We start from the raw sequence: 24,800 nt of genomic DNA, 5'->3' as shown, positions 1-24,800 counted from the left end.
CCACATTCAGGCCGAAATCCACCCTAAGTTGTTGATCTTTGCTCATCCAATGGACGATGGTAGCTATTGTTAGATATCGTGGTTCCCATAATAAGAGACATTTAAAGATGTGCAATAGTTTGAGATAACTATTAAATATAATGTTAATATTATTTGTAAAAATATGAAATTCAAAAATAGTATAGAACATGAAACTTAGTTTCTAGAATAAGAAAAAAAAACTAAGTAAACATATAAATTTTGATATACAATTTGAAAGGTAAAAGTTTAATATAAAAAGGAAAACATTCAATATTAAATCTAAAATATTAATTTAAAGTTTAACAAAATTCTTTAAAAACATGTTTATGATATATAATTTTGAAAAATAGTTTTAAAATATATATAAAAGTTCAACATAAATTTAGTGTAATATAAATTTTAATTTAATTTAATTTAATAAATAAATAAAGACTAAAAATATATATAAAATTTCAACATAAATTTAGTTTAATATAAATTTTAATTTAATTGAGTTCAAATTAATTTAATAAACAAATAAAGACTATAAAAAATTTATATGATTGTATTTACAACAAAGTTTATAGCCTCTATGAAAAATCCACCCTAAGCTGTTGATGTAATTGAGTCTAATCATGTTCTCTAATTGAGTCTAGAATCTTGAATTTTCTTCTAATGACCTTGGCCTTGAGTCTAATAATGTGGTGAATCTTATTGATAAACCTGCACCTCCTAAGGACCTATGCAATATGCATTACCTCTGATCCTAGTGAGACTTTTGAAATTTGAAACACCTGATGGCCCACTATAAGTCTATATGTCACCTGCAAAGATCAAAGACATACTCTCATGAGGGGTTCTCATTGATGATTGATCCAACATGTATGGTGAATGTAATAAGTTAAGAATATCTTTATACTTTACAATTGCATGAAGTAATATATTGATATGATAAATTTGATTTAGTGGTTAAGATCTTAGATGGTTTCTCTTGTCCTACTATAGGCTCTATTACTCTTCCCGTTAAGGTTGGTACTAAGTGCTTATATGTCATTTTTGCTGTCATTCCTAAATCCCACTTCAGATCAATTTTGTGTGAAGTTGGGATATCCTTGCCCTTGGTTCTCTTCCATGAAAGCTATCCCATCTACCCTTCATAAATGTCTCAAATTTCTTCATTATGACATAATCTTAACTATAAATCATGGCATGTACCCAGTACCAACCCACACATGCACTAATTCAAAACTTCAACAACAAGTAAGTTGGACTTTTAGTTTTAATTCACTTGTTTTTCGTGAGATAAACTTCTTTTTTATATATATTTATAAAATTATAATCAACCATAATCAATGTACAAATAATTAATGGAACGAACTGATTTTTTTATATATATATATCAAATATAGAGGAAGAAGCATTACATAAAAAAGATCACAATATTAAATTTATTTTCATTGTTTAACAAAATATTGAAATAACGCAGCTCATAGACAAAAAGCATTTGAAAACCTTTCATTAATAAAAATGAAATAGAATTATAGAAAGCATTTTTATATCCATAAGACTCTAAGAGGCAAACTGAAACAAACTAGAATTTGAAAAATTATCATTAATATTTATGCTTTGGATATTTACAATTTTTATGTTTGAGACTTGAGTCCCCCACAAACTTGCTAGGTCCCGGAGACAACTGAGAGGGGGGGGGGGGTGAATCAGTTGTCTAATAAATTCAAACCAAAAACAACTTAACCAACTTAATGCTTAATACCAGTAAACTAGTTTAATATGCAGGTAGACAAATTTAACAGTTAATTGCTATATCGATAAGGATTAGTGCATGAAACATAAAGACAAAGTCATCCACAACACATAACACCAATATTTGTACATGGAAACCCTATAAGGGAAAAAACCATGGTGGGAAACCTTACCCACAACCAGATGATACTACTGCAGATAGTAAGTGTACATAAATGGGGTCTGCACATGCAGAAAGGCCAAGTGCCTAGAGCTCACTGCTCAATCACAAAATGGGAGTCACACTAACTACAATTGGATGGTTAAATCCAATAAGAATGTACTGTACAAAATAGCATCTTCATATGCTGGATTCAGTACCGGTGTAGTTCTGATTGTCTTTACAAAAACCCTCCTTCAATCTTCAAATGATGTCTACATGTATAGCTCTGCTTATTCTCACATATACCTTCTCACAATCCTTTTTCACATTCCACATTTGATCTTACAAATAAGATCTTACATTTATACCATAGTGTAAGACCAATTTTAGTAGGTCGGCTCTACAAGATATTTACAATAAAAGCATTTTACAAACAAAACAATATCTGATGCAATAACCGATTGAACATGTCGTCTTAATGCATTTACAAAAATAATTAATCATCTCCAAAGTGTGCCATGCTGATTTGGAAAAGATAAACCTACCGGTGTATACCCTGGACCTATTTGCCGGTAATAGCAAATATGCAAATGTGAATATACCAATAACCAATTCTCCAAAACAAGATGTCAAAATGATGTTTTTGACATTACCAAGTGTTTTCCATGCTATTCCAAGTGGTGATGATCATTATATCCTATTGGTGTACCATATACCGGTGACTGTGCAAAAGTCACTTGTTTGCTGGTGAATGTTGTTGGATCTCCAAAGTGCTAGAGTTTTAGTAGGTGTTGACATCAATGACAAAACCATACCAAAATACCAACAATCTCCCCCTTTGGCATTGGTGGCAACACAAGATGGAAAAACCATCAAAGTGCCAAAAATAGAAATGCCAAATACCAAAAACCAACAATCTCCAAAATCAAAATATAGAGAGCAATAATCTCTCTCAAACAACAATCTCTCCCCCTTTGACATCAACTGCCAAAGTTCTTACCAAGCCAAGTTCATATACAAAATACCAATCAATTTAGTATACTGACTTCTCCCCCTAAGAAGTAGCTTCCCATCAAAGCCAGAATAATGATTTCTTTGTTAATTATTCTGGTGTACCATATACCGGTGACTGTGCAAAAGTCACTTGTTTGCTGGTGAATGTTTTTGGATCTCCAAAGTGCTAGATTTTTAGTAGGTGTTGACATCAATGACAAAACCATACGAAAATACCAACAAAACTTAAAATCCAAAATGAGTGAGCTACTGAGCTTGTGAGGTTTTGAGGACATAGGCAAAAAGAAAACTACTAAGGGGTCAGGGCTAGGGCACAAGTAGTGGATGGTTTATAGCTTTACCCTAAGAATCTGGCCCTCTTTCCATGTAGAATTATTCAAGCCACATGTAGTTTGGAAATTCATCCAGGAGCAACCATTTCCAGAGGAAGTCCCTGCCAATCCGTGCCCATTTCCTGTGGCATGTCAAGTGCTCTGCATTCAAGTTTAGAAGAAACAGTTTCTTGGCCATTGGCACTGGTTGGTCAGGGAAAAGAAGCTTGGATAATTCACTCGCCCAAGGGATCCCCACCATTACTTCTACAAGGACAACAACAGTAATGTCATCTCTAAGGAAGCCTTCCTTAAAAACCTTCCTCAACAGCATCAACATATCTACCTTGTCTCCTCCGAGGTCCACAAGAGACACCAAGAACTAGGATGTAATGTCCGTGTTAACATGGTATCTATTTTCATTTCATAGAAACTCTCTTCCTAGCACCATCCATATAGCCTCATTGGTGAATGACCCAAACTCCTTGCAGACTGATTGGAGGGTTGGGTCTCTAACGGAGCCCAGAAAGGCCCTCTGGTCCTCTATAGAAATGCTTCTCAAGTGGATGGGAGTGTCCATCTTGAGAAATCAGATTAACAAATTACACAACCTGAGCTTATTAACCTAAACCAGAGGAAGAATTTAAATATCATGAGCTCTGATGATTTATCTACCAAATGGCAAAGGCTAATTGAAGATGAAAGAAGAAGAGATCATATATAAATAGTTGAAGCTCTTGATTGTAATAATTACTTCTCTAACTGAATTAATTTCTTTAAATTTTTTTAAATCTTTCGTATCTCTGCAAATCTTTCCCATAAATGCACTAGTGTGCGAAATTGGAAACAACTATAAACCAGTACCAAGTTGGTAAGAACCACATTGGAAGCCATGGGGATAGAGTGGATTGCAGTTAGTGAATAGATATTTATTAAATGACAGAAATTATAGATCGCAATTCGTGCCATTTGATACGTGTCTATTGAATCCAATTCCATTCTGGGCACGCTATGTTCTCTTCAAAAAATTGGGCTGAAATAAAACTTTAGCCATTGATCTACATTCATCGAATGGTTTAAAATCATTGATGTATTTTAGGTATGTGTCAACCTTCACGTGTCAAAGAGGTCGTGCTTATTGATACATCATGCAGAGTCCGGACTCAATGTGATGTACTGATGTGATGTGATGTACCTTGTCTATTAATGGCAATGAATTCATGAAATCACCAATAAATTATATATTTTTTCATAAATAACAAAATATTCACCAAAAAAAATTAAATAATTTTCAAGCAGTGGATAAAAATCGCCAATACATTTAAATAATTTTTCCTTCGGAGAAATTTTTTTTACCCATATAATTATATATTTGTTCCTTTTAACAAAAAATATTCGTCTCCTACAATATATATATTTCCCCATAGAACAAGGTATTATTCGATAGAAATTTATGGAATTTTCGTACCCTAGAAAACAATCGGCAGTACAAAATATTTTTTTCCCCTATTTTAAAAAAAGAATCACCATCAATATGAAAATTCCCCCCCGAAAATAATGTCTGATTCGCCAGGATTTTACACAGTTGCCCGGTGGTGGTTTCTTAAAGTTATCCCTAGTCTCCCTATTTCCTAATTTCTGCATGACTTGCTTGATTTGAGTGGCTACTGATAAATCAAATGCCATTGAAGTTTCCCTGTTCCGAGAATCTCATTCATAAAATACAGTGCTAGACAGATAATTAGAGAACCAAACTTAACTACATTCTTCTTATTTGATTTAATCTTCTTCAGATTATTGAGAAGCTCTTCAAGAAGGACTGAACAAAGATCATATTTCATGTCCTCTTTCACCATCTAATACGCTGCATAAATTGCAGTACTAGAGATAGAATTTAGTTTGCTAGATTGGTAAACCTTGTAGCCAATGATCATAGATACAATTATAATATCATGATTTAGGATATCATCGATGGTCGTATATCTGTTGTTGAATAGTGCATGGGTTACCTTTATAACAATTGTGTTTGATACCTTCCTCAGATTCGGCTTCCCACTGGTTTGATGCTGACATGTGATTGCATGAATCACCTACTTGGTTATCTTGTATGGTTTGTCTAGCTAGATAAACTCATCATCCACATGGCTCAGAATATATCTTACCCACTCATCTTCATTGAACAATGCGAAGTGAACAAATTACATGAAATCCTTCCTCTACAATTGTGCATATTTCGGTTTAAGGCTTCCATCTTTGTCCCATAGTTGTCTATTGTAAAGTGCTAGAATCATCTCATTTCCAGTCTCCTCAATATTGCAGTGAATATAGGCACTCACATCATCAACGTGCAAAACTCCATAAGGTACATATGAGAAAGCACCGTTTGGATCATCCTTGAATGAATTAAATGGGTTTTTCTTGAATTGGGGCCTTTCTCTTTCTAACACCTCAAATAACAAAGGTGTATTAGCAGAAGATGATGCCATTTCGAGAAATTTAGGGTTCAAAATAACCTTCTAAAAATACCTCTTGTTCCTGACGGATGCACAATAACTTTTGTTGGATTGCCTCAAAGCTTTTGATCTCCTTGGAAACTGATTCACCTATCTCTATTGCTTCAACTCTTTGCTCGCAATGTGAGAAATGATTCACATTTTTCCCATTTAACATCGCAAACCCTAATTTCAAGTTGACATAAATGTACTGATAAGGTTCAACCAGATTCAAAGATCAAGATGAAGAGTTTTGGATAATAATCTCCAAACATATGCAATAAACCTTGATCGATCATAGAGCTCTTGAGGGGTGTTTTGCAAGATTGTGCATGAAAATGCCACCCCCTAAGGCCAAATGCCTTAGTTACTAGATGAAGATTCTGCACCAAATTTAGGTACAGATCCACTATCTATCTTTGATTCATCTTCTCATGCTTGTTCCCGATCTCTTCTACTTTTTATTTGTCTACTGGAGCATTGTTAACATTTTTGCTTCTACAATATTTTGCAATGTAACTGGTTTTTTTGCATGCACGACAAAAAACATTCTACATAGATCTAAAGTTCATTTGATTTGGTCTCATCTTGCATTGGCTAGAGATATGTCCAAACATTCCAAAAGCATACCATCTCTTGTTCTGAAAGTTATTCATTATTGCTTTGCACATGTTTGACTTGTAACCAAAATTATTGCATATGAAACACTGACCTGTAAAGGTAGGACCATTGTTCATATTGTTCATTCCATTATTCATCCTACTTCTACATTTATTTTCCATATGACCAAATTTATTGCAAGTAAAGCATCTACCATTGAATTTATAGGCATTAGGTTGTCTTATCGGAGGGTTCTTTCTCTACTTCTAATTCAGCTTTGCATTGCTTTGTCTAGATTCAGAGGATTCTCCTTTCTCAAATCCAAGTCCTCTCATGTCTTTCCCATGTCTCTAACTTTCCAGCATCTCATCAAGCCTTTCTGAGCTATCATATAATTTGTCTTTTTATTCATTGGTAGTAGCAAGTTCATCTCATAGGGAAAAAATTTATCTTTCAAGTTCTTGACCATTATTCCTTGATAGTGTCAACTCTAGCTTCAATTAGCCATTCTCATAGGTAAGCCTGAAGCATTCATCTTCTCTTTCCTTTAATGATTGAGTCAATCTTTCCTCATTCTTCTTCTAGTTTTTAATCTCCTTAGTCAGCTTCATCATAATGTATTACATCTTATTCTTCAACACAACATTCTCTCTCGCAAGCTTGTCACATTCATCAACTTTGTTATGATTTTCCATGCTTTGATATTATTTCTCCTTTAGCTTATCCATCAGCTCTTTCCTCTTGTCTCTTGAAGTGTTCAATTTATCCTTCAAGTCATTAATGAAGTCTTCTGCTGCATTTAGGTTTCTCTTTAAGGAGCTTATATCATTTCTTGTTGCATCAAGATCTTCAAGTGCCACACAAAGATGTCTCCAAAAATTAGAATCCATTGATTCAATCTTCAGGACCTTCCTCAAGCGGTTAGGCTTCTTTAGAGGAACTAGTCTTTGATACCAATTGTTGAAATTAGGGATCACCAAGAGAGGGGGGGTGAATCAGTGATCTACAGGAAAATAAAATTTCAAACTTAATCTCAGACAACTGGAACAAAATGCAAGAAAATAGAATGTATGAACACAAGATGATCAACCAAAAAATCATAACACCAAGATTTTTATGCGGAAACCCAAATAAGAAAACTACGGTGGGATTTGAACCCACAATATTATTCCACTATGGCCTGTAGAAAAACAATATTACATGAAGGGGAATGCACTAGCATTAAGGCACACTACCTAGATCTTACAACTCAATTACAATAAGGGCTACAACCTCATAAGGCTCACTACCTTATAGATCATTTACAATGATGAATTACAATGAATGAACTCCAAAATAGAATCTAACAATGCCTCGATGAGTTCCAATTAAGTGCCAAAAACTCTGACTATATCTACTCTGCTCTTTTTAGTTCAGTCAGCTGCTGGATTAAGAATGTGCACATGAAACTATGCCAAAAGGGATTATCGATCACTACTCACTCGCATACTATGATATCACACACCAAAAAGATCTTCTCCATCAGACTTATATATCTGTAATAAAAAAATAAATAATTATCAAGTCGACCTATTAATGTAACGTGTAATCATGAGTCGACTTACATCGGATCACCAAAAACATATGTGGATCACCCAAATAATGATAAAATGATTTCTATAAGTCAACTCTATCATTCGAAGAATGAATCTGTCGACCACAATCACTAAAAAGCTTCCAGGAACAAAACTGCTCTGCTCAACCTAAATTACTAGAGCCAGCTTACCGGTTACGAGACCACTTCTCCAAAAACTATAACTACCAAATTCGATTCTCATGAAGAGTTTCCATCAATGACAACCCTAAACCATTAATAAAGCATCGATATCCATTGGATGAGTGTCAATTTCTAACAAGTATGTCTTTGCCTCATGAGAATTCCCACTTAGATGTTATATCTCCAGTGTAAGTGGTAGAGGATAAGAGACCAGAATCTCTTTATTTAATTGTCCCCCCATTGCCCTTTCTTCCCCTTTCCTAATCCATAAAGAACCTCTATCCACATGTAGTCTTGTCCCTCAGTCATCTCACCCTGCCTCTTCAGAAAGGTTGCTTGTATAAGTTATCAAGAAGAAACCATTTTTTGCTTCATTTGATGTCAATCCTCTTTCTCAGGTACCAAAGAGCCCAAGGGTTGTGACCCCTTTGCATATGCTATCCCCAAGAAGGGATGTCCCATTTCAATATTATAGTGGTTTTGAATTCCAAGGCGATGAGCCTCTACTACCTCATATATTTGATACAAGAATAGGGGTTATAATTCAAGATCCTCCCAAGGAGTGGGCCCTTGATGCATTTAAACTTTAGGGAGATCTTAGTGAAGATATTAGATTGATTGCTTGCCAGTAGTTCATGAATGATGATGATTTTATAAATACTAGAGAGTTTAGGTAATTTTTCATAAGAAATTTGACAAATGAGATGGAAAGGAGCAGAAGTATTAACTTTATTGATCTGGAGAATGAAGAGCGATTGAGAATTAAGGATGAAGTGTTGAAGGCTACAAAGGAGCAATTTGTAGCTATGACTCCAGAGTTAGGAAGGAAGATTGTGAGAAGGAGTGGATACTCCTTTTGGAAGGATGGGACATTTCATTTGTTATTGTCTTTGATGAGTTGAGGAAGAGGCAGGATATAGATTTGGATTCAATGGATCTAGCACAAAGGGAGAATGTAATTTTAGGAGTACTATTTGATGATCACCTTAATCAATTAGTTATTTGGTGTCTTCATAGAGTTACAAGAAGACATAGAATGAACTATTAGGTTGATCATTTATTTGGAATCTTGTTAGTCAAGAGAGTAGATGACACATCCATCACAGAGGCAATAGGCCTCAATCTAAATGTGGCAAAGTTTACTCATAAGGTGGCTTTGAAAGCAAAAGAGGATATTACCATTCTAAGGGAAAGGGTTACTACTCTATAGGAACAATTATATGTAGGACCTACCTACATACCTCCAGGAAGGATTGAGCATACATCTGATGAAGTTATAGGATTAAGGAATGATCTGGCTTAGGCTAGACTAGATATAGTTAATTTGAGTAATAGGAAGGATGTGTTAAAGGTAGATGCTTTGCACATGGGGAGGAGAATAAAGATAGATATAGTAAGATCATTGTTAGAATCAAGGATCAATGAAATTTTGGACCATGTTGATGTAGCATGGGATGAGCATTTGGATTTGCTAAGGCTTTCTCAAGAACAATTGAAGTGGCAACATTTCATGGCTTGCTCTTTATCTTATATGAGCAAGACAATTGTCGTGTTAGAAATTTCACTGGTTAAGCCTCTCCCAAGTTTCTTGCATGCCATAATTGAATGCTTCAAGGCCAGATTTTAAATAATCAAGGAAGTCTTTTCTATTCATAGGATGTATAAACAAAAAAATGATCATGAACTCAAAGGATTTCGTTGCCTAGTCACCAATCACATGCCTATATTGTTTGATAGAGAGAAACATAGAATAGAGGGAGAAAAGGTCCTAAGGTCCAAGACAGAATGGAAAGCTGACATCAGAAAAATTTAGTGCTAGATGTTTCCAAATATTATTTTAGATGATATACAACTCATCAAGAAGTTAGGATCATACATGGATGCACTATCAAGGATTGATAGGGGTATGACTAGAATGGAGGCGATTAGACCAAAAATTGAAGACAACAACTACCAGCAGCATCTCAAGGCTCTCCAAGACCTCAAACAACATGGATTTGAAGATTTCTAATCCTTTATTGCTCTCTTTTTTGTATCAACATCCAACTCACTTGATTGTATTGGTTCAAACTCGGTCACCGACCAAACATACTACTGGTATACACTAACTGGTTAACCTTCATATTGTGCACTTCTTTATTCTACTGGTTAGGACATGTTATCATTTATTAGCGAAATTCCTCAACCTTTTTGCCAAAGTGGCAAACACTTCACATCCTTTCATCTTCTTATTTGGGTCCTTCAATTTGTCTCTTTTCTTGCTTACCGGTTGACATACTTACCGGTTGACATCAACATGCCAAAAATCTGCAATAATCTTACTTGCATATTGGTAACATCAACTTGCATATCGGTTGACATCAATGACAACACAATGCCAACAATATCCCCCTTTGGCATTGATGTCAACTCACATCTTATTCACAACTGCACTCTTTCTCCCACTTTGACAACAATGACAAAGGGCTCAAACATCAACTTCACTCTGGTTCACTCTCCATTCCAAACCTCAATACACTCTCCCCCTCAGGACGATTGCGACTTTTATAGATAGAAAAATTAAATAGACAACTTCTCCAAATCTCAAACCTATTGGTGGTGTACACTCTCCCTCTATGTGTGATATTGACCTTGAGTAGCAAAACTTCTAGAATTAACACCGAACTTTACATCCAATCCCATAGTTGCTTGTACTGCAACACAAACATTTGATCTCCCCCTATGTACAACATATGGTCCAAGAGTCAAAAGATGTATAGATGTGAACTCCCCTTGAACCATAGATCTCCATACACATTTAAGTGTAGAAAGCTGGTGGGACTACTCCTAACTTATGTCTTAGATACTCAAATGTGTTTTTTGGTAGAGGTTTTGTGAAGATATCAGTAACCTATTCACTTGTAGGGACATATTCTACCTTTACTTCTTTCTCTGCTACCTTCTCCTTGAGAAAATGGTATTTGATGGCAATGTGATTTGTCCTTGAGTGCATAACCAAATTCTTTGAAATGCTAATTGTGCTTGACTTATCACATCAGATAGGAATAGGGTCAGCTATTTCTACCTGAATGTCCTTAAGGGTCTGCTTCATCCATAATACCTGAGAACAATATGTAGTAGCAGAAATATACTCTAACTTGAAAGTAGATAAGGAAACTAAATCCTTCTTCTTGTTGTGCCATGAAGCTAACTGGTTACCCAAAAATAATGCTCCACCACTTGTGCTCTTTTGGTGATCAATGCAACCTGCCCAATCAGCATTAGTGTACGCCTATAAAGTGAAATCTCTTTGCTTTGGATACCATAAGCCATAAATAAGTGTTACTTGTAGGTACTTGAAGATCCTTCTAACTACATTCACATGTGACTGTTTAGGTGTAGCTTGAAATTTTGCCTCACAAGCTTTTGTCTTAGTTCAATCAGTGAAAAGAAAAGAAAAGAAGGCGAAAAAGCATAGTTTCAAAGTAGATTTGTCAAAACCAATAGTGTTGCCCAATGTTGATATATCCAAATTAAAGGGGCAAGCACTCATTGATTTCGGTGAACTATGCAAAGCAAAGGCCAAACAAGAAAAACAAATGGCTACTCAAAAGAAAAATAAAGTACTTCAGAAGGTGAAAGCACTCTTAACAGATATGCTACCTGAAGCTACAATAACCAAAAATTCAGCCATCCACATTCAACTGGATGAACTCCTAACCAAGATAGAGACATCTGGAGTAGATGCATCCGAAAATTTGAGAAAGCTAAAAGACAAAGAGCTCACTATAAAAATGATAGAAGAGGTACAGAAAGCTATAGCTATTGGCAAAGTCAAACTTGTCAAATTTATTGCTGAGTTTTCCCCTCAACTCAAGCACATTCTTTATTTATTTCAGAAACTCTGTACATTTTCTTTATTCATTAAAGACATCAAAAATAAAACAGAACCAATTCAGAAAGAGATCACCGATCTCTCAAATAAGTTGACCACCAAGCCCAATTCAGTTCAGAATTTCTATACAAAGTTACAACAGCTCATGGCTCAACAATTGGACCTAAGAAATGAAGAGCGCAAGATCAGGATGGACATAATGACACTTCAAACATTATTCCTTCCTCGTCTTTCATCTGTCCAAGAACAGATCAACTGAGCCACATACTTATCTACTACACAAGAGAGAAGCAATTTAGATGGCCTAATATCATTATTGGCTGATATTCAAGCACATAATTCTTTAATGGACAGTGTACAGGATGCCCTCTCTATCGCTCTCACCAAAGCACGGACAAAGTACAAATCCATTTTTGACCACTTGCCACCACCGAATGGTAGCTAAATTTTGATGTTTGTCAAAAAGGGGGAGTGATATAGTATTATAAGCATCAAAGTATAGTATCAAACAAAAGGAGTGTAGTATACAACGGGAGTATACCGAGTAGAGTAAGCAGAGTATCCAAGAGCAGTGAACCGAGTAGTGAACAAAACAGTAAGAAAAGAACAAGAGCAGATCACCAAGCATACAAAATCAGAGTTTTGTACAATATACTGATAAGGGGAGTATATCTGGATATATTATTTTATTGACTAATGTATATACTGCCAGTATAGTCAAATTTTTCAAGTATATAGATTTTTGAGTTATAAGTTTGAAAGTAGTTTTTGTCAAACATCTCAACTAATGTCAAAAGGGGAGATTGTTACTACTTATCAAGTTGCCATTAGTTTTATGTTCAAATTTATTCTATATACTCTAGTCGGTTATCTTTACCAAAATATTTAGTCGGTATGCATAGTCCAGTCAGTTATAGAAGAAAGTAGTCAAGAGCCCAGTATACACCGAGCTCTCTACTGAGTATCATTCCATGTCTACTGAGTAGCAAAGACGAAACACCAAGTTGATATACACCGAGTGAAACATGTTACTAGATTCATTGAACCTGGACATACATATGGAAATGCGTTACAAGATCAAGGAACATAGAACCATTATCACATTGGAAATTGCACTTAAGGATTGTGTATGATTTTGAGGTCATCTATCTAATGAAATATTTTGCATGGTTATTCATTCGATAAAACATGTTTGTAAGATCGAAGCAATGAATGGATCACCAACATAAGAGATCTATTTATACAACATGGATTAAGAACAGATATATACATGTAGCATGACAAAAAGGAAGACATAGAAATATATGAAGCAAGACATGTGAAAGCACTAAGTGTTATGACTGTTATAGAGACATAGAGGCCACCGAGAAGGATTTCAGAGAATAGTCAAAGAACAAAGTAAACAGAAGGGTTTACCGAGTTACTATATGGGTTACCGAGGTATGCTATAAGCAAGGTAATCTTATTCTGAGCACATAGAATCTGCTATAACATTCTAGATGTAAAGTTGTAGATATTTGTATTGATTTTATTGTAATATTTTGAAGTTGTAAGAGAAACCTTTAACAGGGTAAAAGACTGTAATCAAGTCTATAAATTGTAAAGCCTCTAACCAGGTGCAACATTTAGATTAAGTGTTGTAAAATCCTTTAGCAAGGTAGATCTAATAGATCTTGATACTCCTAACAAGGTAAGCTATCAAAAATAGCTAAACATGTAGCTCTAACCGAGCAACCTTTATTATTGCAGTAGTGAAATTGTGGGTACCATCGCCACCACAGTTTTTCTCTCTAACCAAGAGTTTTTGTGTAACCAAAATATATGTGTTATGGAGTGAATCATGTATAATTGTTATTTATTTATTTTAGCATTATATTATGTTATTGCACTATTCAGTTTATGCTTAACAGTAAAGTTATTGTTAAGAAAAGGATTTGAATGTACTGATTCACCCCTCCCCTCTCAGTACATTAGTTTTCTATATTGGGCCTAACAATTGGTATCAGAGCTTCAATCTTGGAAAAGGGTTTAACTGCCTAAAGAGAAAGATCTTATCAATGGAAGGCTATAAACAATCTCGAAGGATTGTGTATCTACAAGAAGAACTAGATCATGCTAATCAAGTGATTGTAGACATGCAAAGGCAAATGCAAAAATCTCTGAAAGTGAGAAGAAGATTATCTGATGATTTATAAGACTCTCAAGAGTTAGTGGAACAAATTGAGACATCATCTGAGAACAGTATATCTGAAGAGACTAAAGAAATGATTGGAGTATTGAGAGAAAATAACAAAGCACTGGTTGATCAACTAAAAGCAATGAAAAGAGAACATGAACATTTTAGCACACAGATGACTGAAAATCTTGATGCATTGAGGACAGTCGAGGATAAAGTAAGAGATCTAGAAAGAGAGAAACAACAACTTGAAGCCTTAGTATCTGATAAGAATTATGAAATCATAAGGATGACTGGAATTCAACAAAACCTGTTAGATCAACTAGGTTATGCACATCATGAGGCAAATCTGAAAGATGATGAGAATCAAGCATTGAGACTTGAATTATCAAGGTTGACCAATGAACTTGGAACAGAGATGAAATCCAAAGAAACACTAAAGAAGAGTTATGAAGCATCAAAGATGTTGGATGAGAAACTGAATACAAGAAGACCCAACAAAGATGCAGGACTTGGTTACAAAGGAAAAGACTCTATTGAGAAGGGAATCCATACTACCGAGAGAGGAGAATCATCAAAGCAAGCTGGAATCAAGAAGAACATCAAAAGAAAGAAGCCTATTTACAAATACTGTGGAAATCAAGGTCACACTGCCAACATGTGCCAAATCAAAAAAGTTAACAATTATCAGAAGGCAAAATTCAAAGGGTTTTGTAAAAATTGCAATAGATATGGATATAGTACCGAGAAGTGTTGGTTTAAGAAAAAGAACTATATGTGGTGTGCACACCGAGCAAACACTGGAAGCTACCGAACCCGCAGAGATCTTAACCGACAATATGTTGTAGTACCATGGGATTACAATACAAGGATATGGTGTGAATGTTGTGGAAGATATGAACATAGAAGTGCCAACTGCTTTATAAGGTTTGGGATGAACAATTGAAGATCATGGAGAAATCCTGGTATGGCATGTTTTCATTATCACAAAGTAGGACACTTGGCTGGAGATTGCAGAGATCAACCTAGAAAAGACACTGAGGAAATAAAAGAAAATTTAAAGATGATTTGGAAAAAGAAGGAAATTGTGTCAAATTAAGAAAGCACCTTACCTACCGAGTTAGGTGCTCCTATTCCAAATTAATCGGTAAAGGTATGAAGGGACTGCATTCTCTCAAGGTTAAATCTTAATAGTTCCTATTTTATTATGTACTTAGTTCATAATCTGCATAATTAAGATGTAGTAGTAAGTTTGAAATTCTATCAAAGTCTTTTGGAGCACTATACAGGAAACCTATCACATCGGTAAATGAAGGAAGTTTGGTTACTTGGTTAAAGTGCAAAAAAAAAAAGGGAAAGAAAGTTTAGTGAACTGAGTGCATCTAATGTTTTTGACCTAACCCGCATGGAGCCTGATAAGGTATATAGTGTACATAAAGCATTCACGTAGTCATTTTCACTTACCAAGTTTTTGAGAGAGCAGAGAAAAGCGAATCTAAGGTGATCAAACCTTCTACAAAACAAAATTCAAGGTATTTACATTAATCTCAACGCACTATTAAGCTGGTTTACTGATCTTATCAAGTTGTTATTATCTGTGAAGTGTGAAGCATCTGTCATTTGAAAATCCTCAAACCCTAAGGATCTTTTGTTAGTTTTTATCTGAAATCTACAAATGGAACCTAAGATCCAAGATCCCATCATGGTTAAGAATGTTGAAAAGCCCTCACTAAAATACTCGTTAACTCCCAAAGTTGCATCTGAATCAAATGACAAAACTGCATTTTCACTCACCCCAGATAGAGTGTTATTAGTCGAGGATGTGAGATTCTTCACCAAATATCATGTTGAAGAACTTGGTCATGTTGAAATCAAAGACACATATGATGAATTGTGCACCGATGGTAAATTGGATAGCAAGTTTGAGCACATTAAGATCAAGGGATTAACTGAAGCCCTAACCTATCCCTATGTGTTCAAACCCCAATGGGTCAAGTTTATTTTGAACAGAGTTCATGATGATTTCATGTGGCTAGAAGAACAACCGTTTAAGATTACCAAGGAAATCATTCATTTGATTACTGGTTACCTATTTATGATCATGCCCAAGCTCAAAAGATGATATCACAAAAGGAATTGATCAGTTTAACCGGAGTGGAATCAGATTGCAAAGGACTGAAATTGAACAATGTCACTGATGCAGAACTAAAATTTGCCATTAGAGTAATAGGTTACTGTTTCTTCCAATCGGCAAGGGAAAACAGTGTACCCTGTGCAGGAGTAGACCTAGCATACAAAATTGTGAAAAAGGGAATGAAAATTGATCTATGTGAGGTGTTTCTGAAAAACCTGTTTGAGAATCTGAACACCATCAGGAAGCCGAAGAAGAACAACTCGGCTAATACACTAAAGTTTGGATCACTACTTGTATGCATGTTTTTCTATTTTGAAAAATTCTTTCCATCAGTCGGTAAAGCTATTTGGGAACTACACCGACCAATCACCCATCAGATCAATGACTTCATCAAGAAGCTAGGTGATAATTTTAATGATATTTTGGATGATTACTTCAGTAAGTTTCAAGAGAAAATTCATAACAGGTACCAGATTCCACCCAAGCTAGTGAAGAAATTCAAAGATGACATATGTTTTGAAGTAGACATTGATTATTGTTATGTGAATGTTGTGGAACCAAGAACTCAATCTTTGTCACCTATGGGTTATGAGATTGATTTTGACATCACACAACAACAAATTGACACATTTCTCACATTACCAAGGCATGCTACGGAGCCGAGGTATGGAACCTATGAAGAAGTGAAGGAAAAACTAAAAATGAGCATTGTAGTACCCAAAGCTACAAGAAAGGAAACAAAGATGATAAAGGCATTATCAGAAAAATTCAGAGAAGATTCTTCCTTCACACCTATCAAAGGCACTATAGCCATTATTGAAGAGGAATCTGAAGCCCAAGAGGTAGCTATAACATTGAGCACCGAATTGCCTAAGGGAAAAGTGTTGAAAAGAAAGGAACAAGACACATCAAAGGCCTCACCGACTCCTCCAGCAAAGTGACCTATCACAAGAGCATCTGCAGTGTCACCGAGTAAGAAAACAAAGAGTGTTACTATTCCCAAGGTAACAAAAACTTACAAGAAATCTACTCAGAGACTCATTTTGGCAAAAGAGTCTAGTGATACCGAATCTGAGGATGCAAGCAAATTTCAGATTGTCAAGAGCAAGAAGGTAAATGTACATAGTGTTGAAATTTTTTGTACTAATCTAAAGGAATATGGTGGATTTGGAGGATTTAGATATGTTAAGTATGAATCAAGAAATGATGATGAAAAGAGACAAATAGAAGAAGCTGTCATCTGCACACTTTTGAAATTCTGATTGGTCCCATTGGAAGTCTCTAATTCTCTTCCAAAAGAATTATATGCACATATTGATAACAGGTGGCAATATGCCCTAGACTCGGAGAAATAGATCAGGGAAAGAAGTCTAGTACATCTCTTTCCTAACATGTCAGTAGCTGAAATAAAAGAACATCTGACAACCTACCACACAAAGTTCCTCGTCAAACAAAAAGCCTTGAAACTGATGAATGGGCTGTATATTGAAGTGGAAAATGAGACAAAAGAAAAGTGGCAAGAAATCTTTAGAAACAAGGATGTTGATGAGCAAGCTGAAGTTGAAATAGTTGATGTCACTAAGCAAGATCCTGATGTTACCGAGCAAGACCCTGCTGACACCATTCAGATAGATGAAGATATCATGGATACAGAGGCACCTGAAGAGGAAATAATAGAAGGCAATGCATATGAAAAACTTGTATCTAGTGAATTAGTCTTGGAATAAGTTCAACCTTAACCACCAGTCAATCAACTTGTCTCAACCAAAACCCCTCAGGATACGGATAAAGGCACCGAAGGTCACAAGTCTACAGTAGGAGAAGGTACTACTCAAGAATAGATGTCTCAGGATCCTTCTGGCACTAAAAATGTTGCAACTGAGACACCACATACTGAGACACCAAAAGACACTACAAAGGCTAAAGAAACCGACCAAAGTATTACCTCTACCGAGCAACCTATCAAGGGTCATCAAGCCTCACAAGCTATTGTCTTAGTTCAATCGGTGAAAAGAAAAGAAAAGAAGGTGAAAAAGCATAGTTTCAAAGTAGATTTGTCAAAACCAATAGTGTTTCTCAATGTTGATATATCCAAATTAAAGGGGCAAGCACTCATTGATTTCGGTGAACTATGCAAAGAAAAGGCCGAACAGGAAAAATAAATGGCTATTCAAAAGAAAAATAAAGTACTTCAGAAGGTGAAAGCACTCTTAACAGATATGCTACTTGAAGCTACAATAACCAAAGATGCAGCCATCCACATTCAACTGGATGAACTCCTAACCAAGATAGAGACATCTGGAGTAGATGCATCTGAATATTTGAGCAAGCTAAAAGATAAAGAGCTCACTACAAAAATGATAGAAGAGGTATAGAAAGCTGTAGCTATTGGCAAAGTCAAATTTGTCAAATTTATTGTTGAGTTGTCCCCTCAACTCAAGCACATTCTTTATTTATTTCAGAAACTCTGTACATTTTCTTTATTCATTAAAGACATCAAAAATAAAATAGAAGCAATTGAGAAAGAGATCATCGATCTCTCAAATAAGTTGACCACTGAGCCCAATTCGGTTCAGAATTTCTATACAAAGTTACAACAACTCATGGCTCAACAATTGGACCTAAGAAATGAAGAGCACAACATTAGGATGGACATAATGACACTTCAGACATTACTCCTTCCTCATCTTTCATCTATCCAAGAACAGATCAATCAAGCCACATACTTATCTACTACACAAGAGGGAAGCACTTTAGATGGCCTAATATCATTATTGGCTGATATTCAAGCACAAAATTCTTTAATGGACAGTGTAAAGGATGCCCTCTCTATCGCTCTCACCGAAGCACGGACAAAGTAAAAATCCATTTTTGACCAGTTGCCACCACCGAATGGTAACTAAATTTTGATGTTTGTCAAAAAGGGGGAGTGATATAGTATTCTAATAATAAAAGTATAGTATCAAACAAAAGGAGTGTAGTATACAGCGGGAGTATATCGAGCAGAGTAAGCAGAGTATCCAAGAGCAGTGAACAAAGCAGTGAACAAAACAGTAAGCAAAGAACAAGAGCAGATCACCGAGCATACAAAATCAGAGTTTTGTACAATATACTGATAAGGGGAGTATATCTGGATATATTATTTTATTTACTAATGTATATACTGTCAGTATAGTCAAATTTTGCAAGTATATAGATTTTTGAGTTATAACTTTTAAAGTAGTTTTTGTCAAACATCTCAACTAATGTCAAAAGGGGAGATTTTTACTACTTATCAAGTTGCCATTAGTTTTATGTTCAAAGTTATTCTATATACTCTAGTCAGTTATCTTTACCGAAATATTCAGTCGCTATGCACAGTCTAGTCGGTTATAGAAGAAAGTAGTCAAGAGCCCAGTATGCACCAAGCTGTCTACCGAGTATCATTCCATGTCTACCGAGCAGCAAAGATGACACACCGAGTTGATATACACCAAGTGAAACGTGTTACTAGATTCATTGAACCTAGATATACATATGGAAACGTGTTACAAGATCAAGGAACATAGAACCATTATCACATTGGAAATTGCACTTAAAGATTGTGTATGATTTTGAGGTCATCTAACCAATGAAGTATTTTGCATGGTTATTCATTCGATAAAATATGTTTGTAAGATTGAAGCAATGAATGGATCACTGACATAAGAGATCTATTTATACAACATGGATTAAGAACAGATATATACATGTAGCATGACAAAAAGGAAGATATAGAAATATATGAAGCAAGACATGTGAAAGCACTAAGTGTTATGATTGTTACAGAGACACAGAGGTCACCGAGAAGGATTTCAGAGAATAGTCAAAGAACAGAGTAAACAGAATGGTTTACTAAGTTACTATATGGGTTACCAAGGTATGCTATAAGCAAGGTAATCTTATTTTGAGCACATAGAATCTGCTATAACATTCCAGATGTAAAGTTGCAGATATTTGTAATGATTTTATTGTAATATTTTGAAGTTGTAAGAGAAACCTTTAATAGGGTAAAAGACTCTAATCAAGTCTATAAATTGTAAAGCCTCTAACAAGGTGCAACATTTAGATTAAGTGTTGTAAAATCCTTTAGCAAGGTAGATCTAATAGTTCTTGATACTCCTAATAGGGTAAGCTATCAGAAATAGGTAAACATGTAGCTCTAACTGAGCAACCTTTATTATTGCAATAGTGAAGTTCTGGGTGCCATCGCCACCACAGTTTTTCTCTCTAACCAAGAGTTTCTGCGTAACCAAAATATATGTGTTATGGAGTGAATCATGTATGATTGTTATTTTTTTTTTTGAGCATTATATTATGTTACTGCACTATTCAGTTTATGCTTAACAGTAAAGTTATTGTTAAGAAAAGGATTTGAATGTGCTGATTCACCCCTCCCCTCTCAGTACATTAGCTTTCTATATTGGGCCTAACAGTTTTTAATCTGCTGCAATTCTTCTTCCATTGCATCCATCCATTTCTCACTCTTGTTGGCCTCATTAAATGTTTTGGGTTCCATTTTAGTCATGAGGCAAAAATTCACTTGTTCATTGTTCCGTACAAGTCTTCTTCTAGTCTGCACACCGTCACTTTTAGTTCCTATAACCTGCTCTTCCGGGTGATTTTTTTGCACATATCTATTAGGGGTCTTGTTGGGTGCCTCTTCCTGTGCACTTTTTGACTACACCTCATCTTCATCACATGAATGATCATACCAGTTTACTTGTGTTTGTCTTCCTTTACGCAAGTCTTTGTCTACTCTTACATGCACACTCTCAATAAATATTCTCAGTCTTTTTTTGTAGCATTAGTAGGCCTTGCTATGAGTTGAGTTACCCAAGAAAATACCTCCATCACTCCTAGAATCAAAACCACCTAAACCATCTTCATCTCTCTTGATGAAGCATTTACTTCCAAACACTTTGAAGTGTTTGCCTTATGGCTTTCAGTCATACCACAATTCATAAGGTGTCATTATGCTATTTACTCTTAGCTAAACCCGGTTCAATGTATATATAGGAGTATGAACTGCTTCCTTCCAGTACTTATCTAGCATGTTTGCTTCATTCAAAATAGTTCTCGCCATCTCCTTGACAGTCCGGTTTTTCCTTTCTACAACACTATTTTGTTGTGGTGTCCTTGGGGCTGAATACTATCTTATGATTCCACATCTTTCATAGTAGTCTTCAAACTCATTTGATGTGAACTCACCACCCTGGTCAGATCTCAGACACTTCAGATTGCATACACTTTCCTTCTCAACCATCTTGCAAAATATTTTGAACCTCTCATATGCGTGTGATTTGTCATGTAGAAAGGTGACCCATGTCATTCTTGAAAAATCATCAATAAACAACATGAAGTATCTTTCACTAGCTAAAGCTCTTATTCTAGTTGGTCCACACAATTCAATGTGTACAAGTTCTAAGGGCCTTGAGGTATTATGTTCTTTGGTCTTGAAGTTCACCTTACTCTGCTTACCTCTTAAACATTCATCACAAAAGGTGTTTGTCAGCTTGATGATTTGCAATATATTTCTCACATAGCCTTTCTTGCTTACTTTAACACAATTGTCAAAGTTTATGTGGCCTAATCTTTTGTGCCACAACCATCTCTCATCCACTTGTCCCATCATGCATTGGGAATCAAAGAATTCCTTTAGATTGTACACATTTCCATCTGTTCTTTTCCCTTCTACAACAATCTATCTGGTACTCTCCTTTCTTATCTGACAATCGGTAGAGTCAAAAGTGAATTTGTATCCTTTATCACACTTAGAAAATTATTCTTTAGGCCTTCCACATAGTATACATCATGTGCTTTCAATTTACCATCTATGTTTAGAGTACCTTTTCCTTTTATCTGTTGGCATTTCATGAAGATTGCATTGATGAGGTATAGTGTTTTCATTGATGTCAATAGAAACTGATAATGGAGTTGTATTGCAACCAGTAATGATGCAATAGTGCAACCGGTAGTAAAGCAGTGAATAAAACCAGTATTGGTATTTGAAGTAGAGTGATCAACTGGTAACCCTAACCAATTGATAGGCAAAACCCTAACTAGTGGAGCTTGGAGAATCAGTTGTGATGATCTATGATTGAATGGTGATCGGAGATGAAGATGCCATGTAAGAATAGTGCACTTGATGAGTTTCAAAGTGGTTTTGGCATGTGAAGATAACCGTTCATCTTGGGAATGAGCAAGTGCATAACATAAAGTGATAACCGCATGATGAGTTATAGGATGCAATGTGTGGTGATCCAGGAGTGGTTGAAGTTGTCTTGAACAATGTGTAGTTGATTTCTATGTAATCCAATGGTAATGTTTGAAACAATATGTTTGTAATCTCTATGAGATTTGCAGGTTTTGTGATTTGTTACCGACCTATTGTATTTATCTTTAAGATCAATGAGTTGTTTGCAATTGTGTTGGCAATTTGGTTAAGTGTGGTAGTATGATTGTTTCCAAACCAGAAGGAGTGTCTGTAGAATGTTGTCAAGGCAGATAGGAGCATAAAAGGATCTGATTAAGTAGAGCAGTGTCATTTCCAGATCAGCAAAGACCTTGTTGTTCTCTAACCATTACAATAGTTAAATCCCTTAACCAGGTAATCTTTAATAGGCTTGGTGTTGTTTAAATCCTCTAACCAAGTGATCCATTAGCTTGGATTTGAAATCCTCTACCGAGGTTACCTTTAACAGGGTATTATAATCAATCCCTTAACCGGGTGGTCCCTAACCGGATATGTTCTTAATAGGACATTATTGTATAAGCTTCTAACAAGGATTGGCTCCTAACAGGGCAAAATTTAGAAGAGTTCAAAATACTTGTGAATATTCATCCCCACCATGTTTTTTCCCATTTGGGTTTCCACGTGAAAAATCATTGTGTCAAGTGGTGAATGATTTTATGTATGTGTTTTGATATGGTTGATTTGAATAACTGGTAAATCCACTTAGATATATTTAGATGACCGAAAGTGATCTAAAATGAGCTATTACTGATATTAGTAAAGTGGTTTAATGTTTTGGTTAAACGGTATTTGAGTTTTAGATCTGTTGCATTGTATCATTGATGTTTTAGTTAAATGGTAAAGTTTGACAATGCAGTTGCATTTTTTTATATAGTGTCTAAACTGATTAAGTTTAGTGATTGGTTTTTGAGTTGGAATTTAGTTTGGTGCAAGTTTAGTATATTTCATATCTACTGATTCACCCCCCCCCCCCCCCCCCCCCGCTCTCAGTAGTTAACCAGACCCTTATTGTTTCATCATATTATCAATTGGTATCAGAGCATTTCAGGTCCTCTTGTGTTTAAGCCTAATAGCTTGAAGAAAAGATCTAGGAGAACATGATGAAGAAAGAAGGTCTGAAGTTCAATAGGGAAAACTACAAAATCTAGAATGATAGGATGAAGATCTATATCAAAAGATTAGGAAGTCAATATTGGGAACATGTTGTTACTAAATATAACTTGCCTAGTGGGATTTTGTCAGATGATAAAAAGAAGGAGAAATAGGAGAACAATCAAGCATTGGAGGCCATTATCAGTTTCTTGTCCTATTCAGAGTATGTTGATGTTGATGGATTGGAGACTTCTTATGAAGTATGGAAGAAATTAGAAGATATCTATAGCGGTGATGAGCATGTTAAGATTTCCAAAGAAGAGAGTCTGAGAGGTAAATTTGATGATATTGATGGACTTGAAAAGAACTAAGAGGGGGGTGAATCAATGAAACCAAAAATAGTACTACTTTAAGAACTGACCAGTAGATAAACTTAACAAGTTTTTTAAACAATATGCATGCAATTAAAAATGATATAACAACATCCATAATAAGTAAAACATCCGCCATAACACAAGTGTTTATACATGGAAAACCCAAATAGGTAAAAACCATGATGAGATGGGACTCACAAGTTAACTATTTGCAGTAATCTATAACTGACCGGTTAGGGTCTACAAAGTGCTTTACTAGGAGTGAATCCTGTTATAGATCCCAAAGCTTAGTTAAAAGCTATACCCTATAAAACATAGTACCCTATAAGGAGTAACCTCGATGGAGGATTTCTGAATCCAAACTAATGGATCACCTGGTTAGAGGATTTGAACAATGAAGCTTGTTAGAGATTACTCGGTTAGGGGATTTGATTATTGTAGTGATTAGAAAACAACAGGTGATGTGATCTAGTAGTAGCACAAATTGCTTGTATAGATCCTCTACTGCGCACTTAACACTTCTTTACCAACATACTCTACGACTTAACACTTCTGCCTTCACACATAACATATCATTTTTTCTCATACAAAATAATTCATTTTGATGTCAATATATAGACATTTGGATTCCATGTCAGCCTCTAGAAATCATAACACAATTACCTAGGTGCAGTGTATCTGGTCAAGTGATCATAACTCATCACAAAAATACCACCAAATCTTGTCGGTAAGGATAACTCATCACATAATCAATGAATACCAGTTGGAGTTAAACATATAAACCATTTATCCTTGATGCT

Source organism: Cryptomeria japonica, chromosome 10, assembly GCF_030272615.1.
Source record: "Cryptomeria japonica chromosome 10, Sugi_1.0, whole genome shotgun sequence".
Classification (NCBI taxonomy): domain Eukaryota; kingdom Viridiplantae; phylum Streptophyta; class Pinopsida; order Cupressales; family Cupressaceae; genus Cryptomeria; species Cryptomeria japonica.
The sequence above is the reverse complement of the archived record's forward strand: the minus strand, read 5'-3'. Positions refer to the sequence as shown.